Raw genomic sequence first — 10,063 nt, 5'->3', positions numbered from 1 at the left:
TTAATTATTTTAATTACCTTTATTTCCATTCGATGCCATAATTAGTGTGTTGAGTAGTTTCAAATCTACTAAGGCAGGAATGACTTAAAGGATGGAAAAGGAAACATACAAAAATGGAAGGAAAGCATAAAATGGAGTTTTGGAGAAACTGGCATCCACGCGACCGCATGGACGACGTGGCCGCATGCCAAGAGCGAAGAAGCAGTGACGCGGCCGCATGGCTGGCGTGACCGCGCGCCTAATAAAGAACACCTATGACGCAGCCGCATGATTGACGCAACCGCGCGACAAGGAAAACTCCAATTGACGCGACCGTGTGACCCACGCGAACGCGTGACAAAAGCCACGCACTAGAAATTGCAGAAAATGCTCACAGCGGATTCTGAAGCACTTTTTGGCCCAAAGCCAAGTCCAGAAGTTATAGACCAGAGGTTATGAAGTGAAGGAATGCATCCATTGAGGGAGAGCTGGCATTTTTAGTTACTTTCTATGGTTTAGATCTAGTTTTGAGAGAGGTTCTCTCCTCTCTGTCTTTAGGATTAGGATTAGAATTTATTTTAGGATTAGGATTTCTTATCACTTCAGGATTATTTCATCCTCAATTATAGGTTCAATGTTCCTTTTATTTATTTTCTCAATTTAATTTATGGATTTCTATGTTCAACTCAACTTCTTTATTTGGCTATAACTGCCCATGTTACATTTGATTGAGTTATTAATTTATGATTTTGAGGTATTTCAGATTGATGATTGCTGTCTTTTATTTATATAAATAATTTGGATTTTCCTGTTACCCTTTTGGCTTTGGTTGAGTAATTGGTGACACTTGAGCTGTCAAATAAAGTAGTGGTTGAAATTGGGAGTTGCTAATTAATTTGAGTTCCAATAACTCTAGCCTTTCCAAAGGAAAGACTAGGACTTTAGGTATCAAATTAATTAGTCCACTTGACCTTCCTTTGTTTAGTAAAGGTTAACTAAGTGGGATTAAAATCCAATTCTCATCACAATTGATAAGGATAGGACTTCTAGTTCTTATACCTTGCCAAGAGTTTATTTTACAGTTATTTATTTATTTTTATTGCTTTGAAAATATACCTGTGCCCATTGCCAAATTCCAAAAACCCTAATTTTACCTTTTTCATAGCCAATAATAAGAACATACCTCCCTGCAATTCCTTGAGAAGACGACCCAAGGTTTAAATACTCGGTTATCAATTTTAAAGGGGTTTGTTACTTGTGACAACCAAAACGTTTGCACGAAGGGATTTCTGTTGGTTTAGAATCTATATCTACAACGCGACTATTTTTATAAAATTCTTTACTTGCAAAAATCCTAACGTCAGATACCTTGCTATAATGCTTTGCTGTAAGACAGAGTTTAATTATAGATGTATCGAGATCAGTGTGCTCCTTTAAGGCAAAGGATGCTTACAGTGAGTGTGCTGTACTCATGTAAGACGGAGGTTGCTTACATTGAGTGTGTTGTACTCCTGTAAGACAAAGGTTGCTTACAGTGACTATGTTGGGCATATATAGGCTAACAAATGCCACTTTGCAAGACAAAGGGTGCTTGCAATGGGTACCCCGCAAGACAAAGGATGCTTGTAATGGGTATTACCAATAGGAAAGTCTTATCCAGACAGAGGTTGCTGGGTAACGTCGGGAGCGGGTTAGTAACCGACAGATGAGCTCATTACCTGCACTAGGGCTAGACATTCATCATACTTGGTTTGCATTTCCTCTATTATGATTGTTGTATGAATGTATGTTTTCTTTATTTGTATTCAATTATCTATGTTTGTGTTTTATTTTCTTGTATTTTTTGTTTGTGTTCTATTTCCTGTTTTCTCTATTTTCTCTATTTATCTGTATCTTCTATTTATTGCTTCTTTGTATTCTACTATTTGTCTACTAAACAACACTGAATTAATGAAGTTAACTAATAACCCCGACACTACTAAGAACTCCCTAGTTCTTACCCCTTCTCTCTCCCTTCCCCCTCTAGATGGAAGCAAGAGTATCCTTCCGTAGTCCATTGATGATCGTTCTACAAAAGAATTCTGTTCTGGGTATCTACTGAGTCTAGAGCGAGATTCGTTTTTTGTTTATACGTATATACTATGAGACCAGCTGACATCTACACCCCGTTTATCTATGAACTTTAGCATAAGTCCTTTGTATGATGTTGTTATTTTGTGGCCACTCAATGAAGTACCAGAGAGATGCTCTTTAACGACGTATGATCATGCAGAGGAGTAGTAGACGATCCTCCGCCTTTTGACGACTTTCCACCTGACTTTAATTTTATAAGACTTAGAACGTACTTTCCCTCACCTTAGTAGCTTATAGGGACTAGGTGAGTATAGAGTCTAGGTTAGCTTTGGCGCTAGCTTAGGGACTTCTTGAATAGGTCAGGGCCTGGGATGTTGTATGTATATAGCTCTTATCTAGCTATATCTAGGGGTGTTCTAACTAAAGATCTTTACTCTAATAAAGGTTGGATAACTAAATGATGTTAACTGCTTGAGATGTATATAAGTGTGGTTGTTTATAACTGTTGTATCTATTATCATTTGTGAATTGATTATGAATGACTCTATTTATTAATACAAATGTTTAAAAAAAAGTACCTCGCAAAATAACTACGCTTTTAACAATGAATTAGGCTCATATAATTAAATGATAGATAATAATTAGGAAGACAAGTTGGTGACGCTCAGTTTACGGTATGATCTAGATATACTGAAAATTGAGTCATTATAATTTAGTATCATAGTAGTTCATTCCTAGTAGAGCATGGAGAGTGGATTGACTATGCTTTACTGCATGCTCTGCTTATGTGTCTCATGCCGTTAGGGTATCTTTAAGATACATTTGGCATGAATGTCTATGAGCGGTCACTTTGGGAATGTTCGTGCTTAACTTGAGATATTAAGATTGATCACCTTAATGTTGATTGTTTGGTGCGGATAAGACCTCAATGACTGTGAATAGGCATGGTTTAATCGAGCTCCGAACGACCAATCGATGTGAGCCACAGCTATCTTCAGAGCTATTATGATCTTCATGGCTATGGCTGTGTGAGAATTGGATGCTGCAACGAATGGACCGATCTCTTTGTTAAGATGATTTGAAGAAAATAGATCGTTTGAAGATGGATTCTAGCACGTGGCTGAAATTTTGAGGGCAAAATTATTCTTATTAGAGTGTAGAATGTAACAACACAGTTTTGAGTACGTAAGATCTTTTTTGAAGACACGGAGTTCTCTGGAAGATCAGTGAATGGAACACCTCTACTGTATCATCAAACATCTTATTCCTCATCGTCATTATGTCATCTTTAAGCCAGAACCTCTTTTAAGGCAAGCTCAACAACGCGGTCGCAAAGAACCTAGTTTATGAACCGTATCGGTTAAGAGCTATTGATTCTGGTTTCCATAATTAGAGTTAGTTTGACGAGCCAAACTCGATTCATGAGAGAAGAGAAATAGCAATATAATATATTATAATTATATTAATATTAGAGATGCCTGAATAATATTATAATATTATTTGATCTGTTTTAGTTAAAAATAGGAGATCGGTTTAACTGGGTTTACAATCTACTGGTGCAGATTAATACTAGCACTCTCTGATGACTTTAGCAATGCTAATGCCGCAACATATATCTTCTATTCTCATGTTAATCATGTTACTAGTGTCATTTATACTAGTAGCTCAGATATTAATATCTAGAAGTGTTGTTAAGTGTATGTTCTAGTACATCTAGTTTTAGTAATTATAAACCTGAGATATTTTTCAACCACCTCCCAAACTAGCCAATCATCATCAAGTTGAACTTTTTTCACCCCAAAGACCTCCAAGGCTATCTCATTTCTTCATTTTGGCCGAAAATTACAGAGAAAATAGAGAAACTTTCATGACACCTAAATCTTCAAAGCTTGATTTCTTTTGTACTAAAACTCAAATCAAAACTCTAATTACACTAAAATGATCCTCTCTTCTTCCTCTACATAACCATGTAACTTATCAAGGCTAGAAATAAGGTGAGATGGCTGTCTCCCTCCCTCTTAAATTCAGTTTTCAAGGAAAACCATGCTATACATGTGTTTTCTTGATGTTCTTCCTTAGATATCTTGCATAGCTTGACTTGTGGGCCAAAGATCTTTAATTTCCAGCTTGTTTAAGGTGAGGATATCCTTCCTAAGCTGCTGTTGAAGTTTTGGTTAGTTGATGATTTTGAGATTTAAAGTTGTTCTTGATTGGATTTAGGAGGAAAAAGTGTTGTAAGAACATTTCAAAGAGTAACCGGATTTGGAGTAGCAAATCAAGGTAGGGATTGATGAAATTAATCTTAATTAATTTTGTTTGGGTTGTGTGATTATGATATGATTTGGTTATGCTTGAAATTGATTGTTTATATGATTGATTCTTGTTGAAATTTTGGTGAAAATTTGATGAAATTTGATGAAATTCAAGCTATGAACTTGTGTTCTTGGGAAGCTGAGAAAAATGAACCCTAACACTTAAATTGGGGTTGAATTTGTGTTGTATACAAGGGGAAAATACGGGGCTTTAGTGGCTGCAATTTTATTTTGAATTATGGTAAAAATCGGTTGCTGAAAAGATTGAAAAACGGGTAATAATAGAGAAAGAATCTGAAAAATTTACGAAGAACACGAAGAACACTTTGAGTGTGATGAAGAACATTGAAGAACACCTTTTAGATCTTAAAAAGTGCAAGGTTGTAATTATTTTGGTTTTTAAGGGGTTATTTTATAATTTCCAAAAGTTAGGGTGGTTAAAGTAGAAATGTTAAAAGTTACAGGTAGTAAAAAGTGAATTTTATAAGTTAAAAGTAAAAGGTAAGTAAATTTTCAAAAATTTAATAATAAAATAATGTAAAAAGGCAATTTTTCGTAAAAGCTTTAGAAAGACAAAGGAAATAACACTTAGGGAGTGGTAATAAAACTTTAAGCTCAAAATTTTATGATTTCCTTCATAAAACACTTAGGGAGTGGTAATAACACATTAGTGAGGCAAAGACAAAGGAAAGATAAAAAGTTGAAGAAAAGATAGAAATCAAAGAAAAAGTTGGTACAGTTTTAATGACAGAAATAAATAGAGATTAGCAAATAAACTAGGAGCAACATAGTTACTTCTTGAGTTGCGCCTAGGGTTAGGTATAATATCAAAAGTTAAATTGTTTCAGTATAGACTTAATGAACTTTTACTTGGGACAGGCTAACTATTCATACCGAAATTTACATAAACTTTAAATACATACGTTAAACAGAGTAAAATGATAAAGAGAAAAGAGTAATATAGATATAGAGAAAAGAGTAATTATAGCAGAGTAAAAAGACAATGAGAAAAGAGTAATATGATAAAGAGATTAGAGAACAAGCAGAGGGCCTGTTGAAAGGTCATTTGTTGCATTAAAGCAACTCCAGAGATATTTGTGTGTTCATCTGCTGCATTGAGGCAGTCAGATAGATGGTTGTATGACCACTGAGAATGCTTTCCTGGGATACCTTGCTATAATACTTTGCTATAAGACAGAGGTTGCTTATAGGGGTATCGAGATCAGTGTGCTCCTGTAAGACAAAGGGTGCTTACAGTGAGTGTGTTGTACTCATGTAACACAGAGGTTGCTTACAGTGAGTGTGTTGTACTTTTGTAAGACAAAGGTTGCTTATAGTGAGTGTGTTGGGCATATATAGGCTAACAAATGCCACCCTGCAAGACAAAGCGTGCTTGCAATGGGTACCCTGCAAGACAAAGGGTTCCTGCAATGGGTATTGGGAACAGGAAAGCCTTATCCAGACAGAAGTTGCTAGGTAACGTCGGGAGCGGGTTAGTAACCGACAGTTGAGCTCATTAACTGCACTAGGGCTAGACATGCATCATACTTGGTTCTGCATTTTCTCTGTTATGATTGTTGTATGAATGTATCTTTTCTTTGTTTGTATCTATTCTTTATGCCTGTGTTTTATTTTCTTGTATTCTTCTGTTTGTGTTCTATTTCCTGTTTTCTCTATTTTCTCTATTTATCTATATTTTCTATTTACTGCTTCTTTGTATTCTGCTATTTGTCTGCTAAACAACACCGAATTAATGAACTTAACTAATAACCCCAACCCAACTAAGAACTCTTTAGTTCTTACCCTTTCTCTCTCCCTTCCCTCTCTAGATGGAAGCAAGAGTATCCTTTCGTAGTCCATTGATGATCGTTCAGCAAAAGGGTTCTGTTCTCGGTAGTCTATTGAGTCTAGAGCAAGATTTGTTTTCTATTTATACGTATATACCGTGAGACCAGCCGACATCTACACCCCGTTTATCTATGAAATTTAGCGTAAGTCCTTCGTACGATGTTGCTGTTTTGTGGCCACTCAAAAAAGTACCAGAGATATGCCTTTTGACGACGTATGATCGTATAGAAGAGTAGTAGACGATCTTCCGCGTTTTGACCACTTTCCACCTGACTTGAGTATTGAAGACTTAGAACATACTTTCCCTCGCTTTAGTAGCTTAGATGGACTAGGTGAGTATAGAGTCTAGGCTAGCCTGGGCGCCAACTTAGGGACTTCTTGAAAAGGTCAGGACATGGGATGTTGTATGTATATATATGTATATAGTTCTTATCTAGCTATATCTATGGGTGTTCTAAGTAAAGATCTTTACTCTAATAAAGGTTGGATAACTAAATGTTGTTAACTACTTGAGATGTATATAAGTGTGGTTGTTTATAATTGTTGTATCTGTTATTATTTGTGAATTGATTATGAATGACTTTATTTATTAATACAAATGTTTTCCAAAAAATATGTACCTCGCAAAATAACTACGCTTTTAACAAGGAATTAGGCTTATATAATTAAATGATAGATAATAATTAGGAAGACAAGTTGGTGATGCTCAGTTTCCGGTGTGATCTAGACATACTGAAAATTGGGTCGTTACAGTTTGCATTTAGACAGCCATTGGTCACTGCCCTGGTATAGAATGCAGTCATTTGGACATGCATCTATCTTATTGTACACAAGACCAAGCTTTATTACAATTGTCTTGGCTTCTTGCATAGTGCTAAGAATTCGTGCATGCTCAAAGGTGTCCACCAGCAACTCTAATATCATTCCGAGGGCCTTGTCGCTCACTCTGCACATTACCTTTATATGATAAGCCTCACCAAGAAAGACAGCTTAGAGAACTTTGAGCATCCCAGATATAACTCCTTTATTCCCTCATCGAGTAGATCATGAAAATTGAGTAGGTATAACTCCCCGCCAGCATGCTCATTCTCTACGTCTTCTTCGTCGCCATGAAGTCCTAGGAAGTTGAATGCCTCGTGTACCATGTCAAGCATTGAGACGTTGAAGTTTATATCGAGTTCTGATTTTTGTTTGTCACTAGAGCTCTCAACCACATGTCTCTCACCGTGATGTATCCAAAATGTATAACTAGAGGGAAAAGGGTTTATTAGCAAATGATCGTATGCATCTTCTCTATTTTGGAAAAGGCGGAACCCACACTTCGAACATGGACAATGTATCATCCCATCGGATGATGAATTAGCAAATGCAAAATCTTAAAATCTATTCAAACCGTCCCTATATTCTGCACCATCTCATAGCTTTGAAATACAACTCTTATCAGTGTCTAATTTAATGATATAACAGAACAACGAAAATTCAAATAATAAAGTCAGACTACCAGAAAAACTTACAATAAAACTAGTGAAAATGAGTATGTATACTATGATATAGTCATACTGCTTGAATTAGAATGGATCAATAACTTTTAAAATGAAAAAAAGAAAACCCAGCTATTAGCATCCAGGATAATACGCAGCACACAAGATGATTTATTGAAAGTTGCTTACTCATTGAAAAATTCTGCACTCTTTGAAAAAATTACTGGAAGAAAGTAACCTTAGTCTCAAAGCCAAAATCTTGAAATGGAAAATAAAACCTTACAAAAAAAGTATAAAAAAAAAGAAAAAAAGACTTGTAGATGTTAGAGTTAAGAAAATATTTAAGACATAAGCATCAAAGAACTAAACAATCAATTCTAAAAAAGCAATGACTTGAATAAATAAAAAATGACTAATAGAATAAGGGCTTATGCTAACAAGTTTTAACGTGCACATTGATGCGTGAGCATCTTTACCTTATTTTCTGTTTATTTTAAGTTAGAATTTGTTGAGTTTTAATTTAATTTTAGTGTTTTAAACCTCCTTGGATGTTTCTTTGAGTTGCTTTTGTGTTTTAATTATTTCAGGTGAGGTTTGGATTAGTTTGGCAGAGTTTTGCCCAAGAAAGAGAAGAATTGTAGCTGCCCACTAGGGCTAAACGCCAAGCTAGTGTTTAGCACTAGCAACTCAGCATTGGAAGGAAGCATTCTTTCCCCTTTGGGCACTAAACACCAAAGCAGGTGTTTAGCGCCAAGCAATCTAGATCACAACCTCATCAAAGAAGCATCTTTAGTTGGATTTAACTTTTAATTACTCTATTTTATTTTATTTTAGTTATTTTTATTTACAAACAAAATCTTTTAAGTTTAGAATTTATTATTTTATTTTAGTTTGAAATCAAAATAGTTTAGATATAAAAGGGAAAAGATTCATCCTTCGGGAGATCCTCGGACTTCTGCACTTTCACATTTTCTGCATCCTAGTTTTCTCTCTGAAGCATGAGCCACTAAACCTCCTGGGTTAAGGTTAGGAGCTCTATTTATTTCTATGGATTAAGACTATTACTGTTCTAGTTTAATTAATGTATTGATTCAATTTCAAGGATTACTTTCGTTCTTCATTTTATGAATCTAGGTAGATCGGAAGAATAACCCTTATTCTATATGCGTTTTTGTGATTCTTGGAAGAGATATCTCACCTGAACAACAGCTTGAAAGCAAATTCTTCCTAAATCGTTAATTAATTAAACTAATCGAGATACGTTACATATAATCCTCTTAGCTTTGGGTAATTAGGGTTTTTATGACCAAAAACTAGAATTGATTGAGCGTAACCCTCTAATCGAAATTAAGTGACCAAGATATTGGTGGTTAACTAGGTTAGAGGAGACTAAATCACTAAGATATTATAGTTTACTCACTGATAGTTTGCCATGAAATGAATCTTGCATGATTAAAATAGTTGGTGAAAAAACTTAATCCGAAAAGGTAAATATCTTTGATACCTTTACTGCTTTCTATCGTATATCTCACATCACTCTCACTGTTTGCATTTTCTACTCTCTGAACTATTATTTAATGTTTTTTGAACCCTCGAAACATCACTTTCTACTTGCCTTACTAAGGAATCATTCGACTATTGTTGCTCAGTCCATCAATCCTTATGGCATCGACCCTCACTCACCTGAGGTAATAGTTGGTACAGTTCGATGCACTTGCCGGTAAATTTATGGATCTAGAAATTCCACATCACACATCAAGCTTATAAATATATATAAGTTTGGTTACCAACTATATGTATACTTTTCAATTAAGTAATATTAATTAAGGTGCAACTCAAGTACAAAAACACCATTTATTTAATTAATTGAGTGTGAGAGAGTAGTGAAGAGTGATCATTGATCAAAAGCCGAAAGCGTGGGTAGAAACCTAACTATTATAACAGTATTATTAATATTGTATATATACATAAGAGTGCGGTTCACATATATAGCTTATTAGTTGATTATATAGCTATGCTACTTAATCCATATAGGCATATACTACTGTCTATTGTCGACGACACTTGTAAAGCTTCAAACACGGCACTTCTAGCTAATAGTAGATTACTCTCCTCTATTTTTTGCAGACAACAAAAATTAGGCCATATATAGAATTGGTGGATATTAACATCTTCCTGCTACCGTAAATTTTGCACTTCTGAAATTGAATCTTTGAAATAACGGCAATACTGAATTATAAATAAGATCTTAAATTTTAATCCAAAAGATGATCTTACATTACAAATGAAAATTATAGCCAACATGTAAATCTACCCTAGTTTTATGGAGTTAAATAGTCCTTGTAAAAGTTATAAAAGCCAAAATTCAAA

The sequence above is a fragment of the Arachis hypogaea genome, chromosome 1 (assembly GCF_003086295.3).
Source record: "Arachis hypogaea cultivar Tifrunner chromosome 1, arahy.Tifrunner.gnm2.J5K5, whole genome shotgun sequence".
Classification (NCBI taxonomy): domain Eukaryota; kingdom Viridiplantae; phylum Streptophyta; class Magnoliopsida; order Fabales; family Fabaceae; genus Arachis; species Arachis hypogaea.
The sequence above is the reverse complement of the archived record's forward strand: the minus strand, read 5'-3'. Positions refer to the sequence as shown.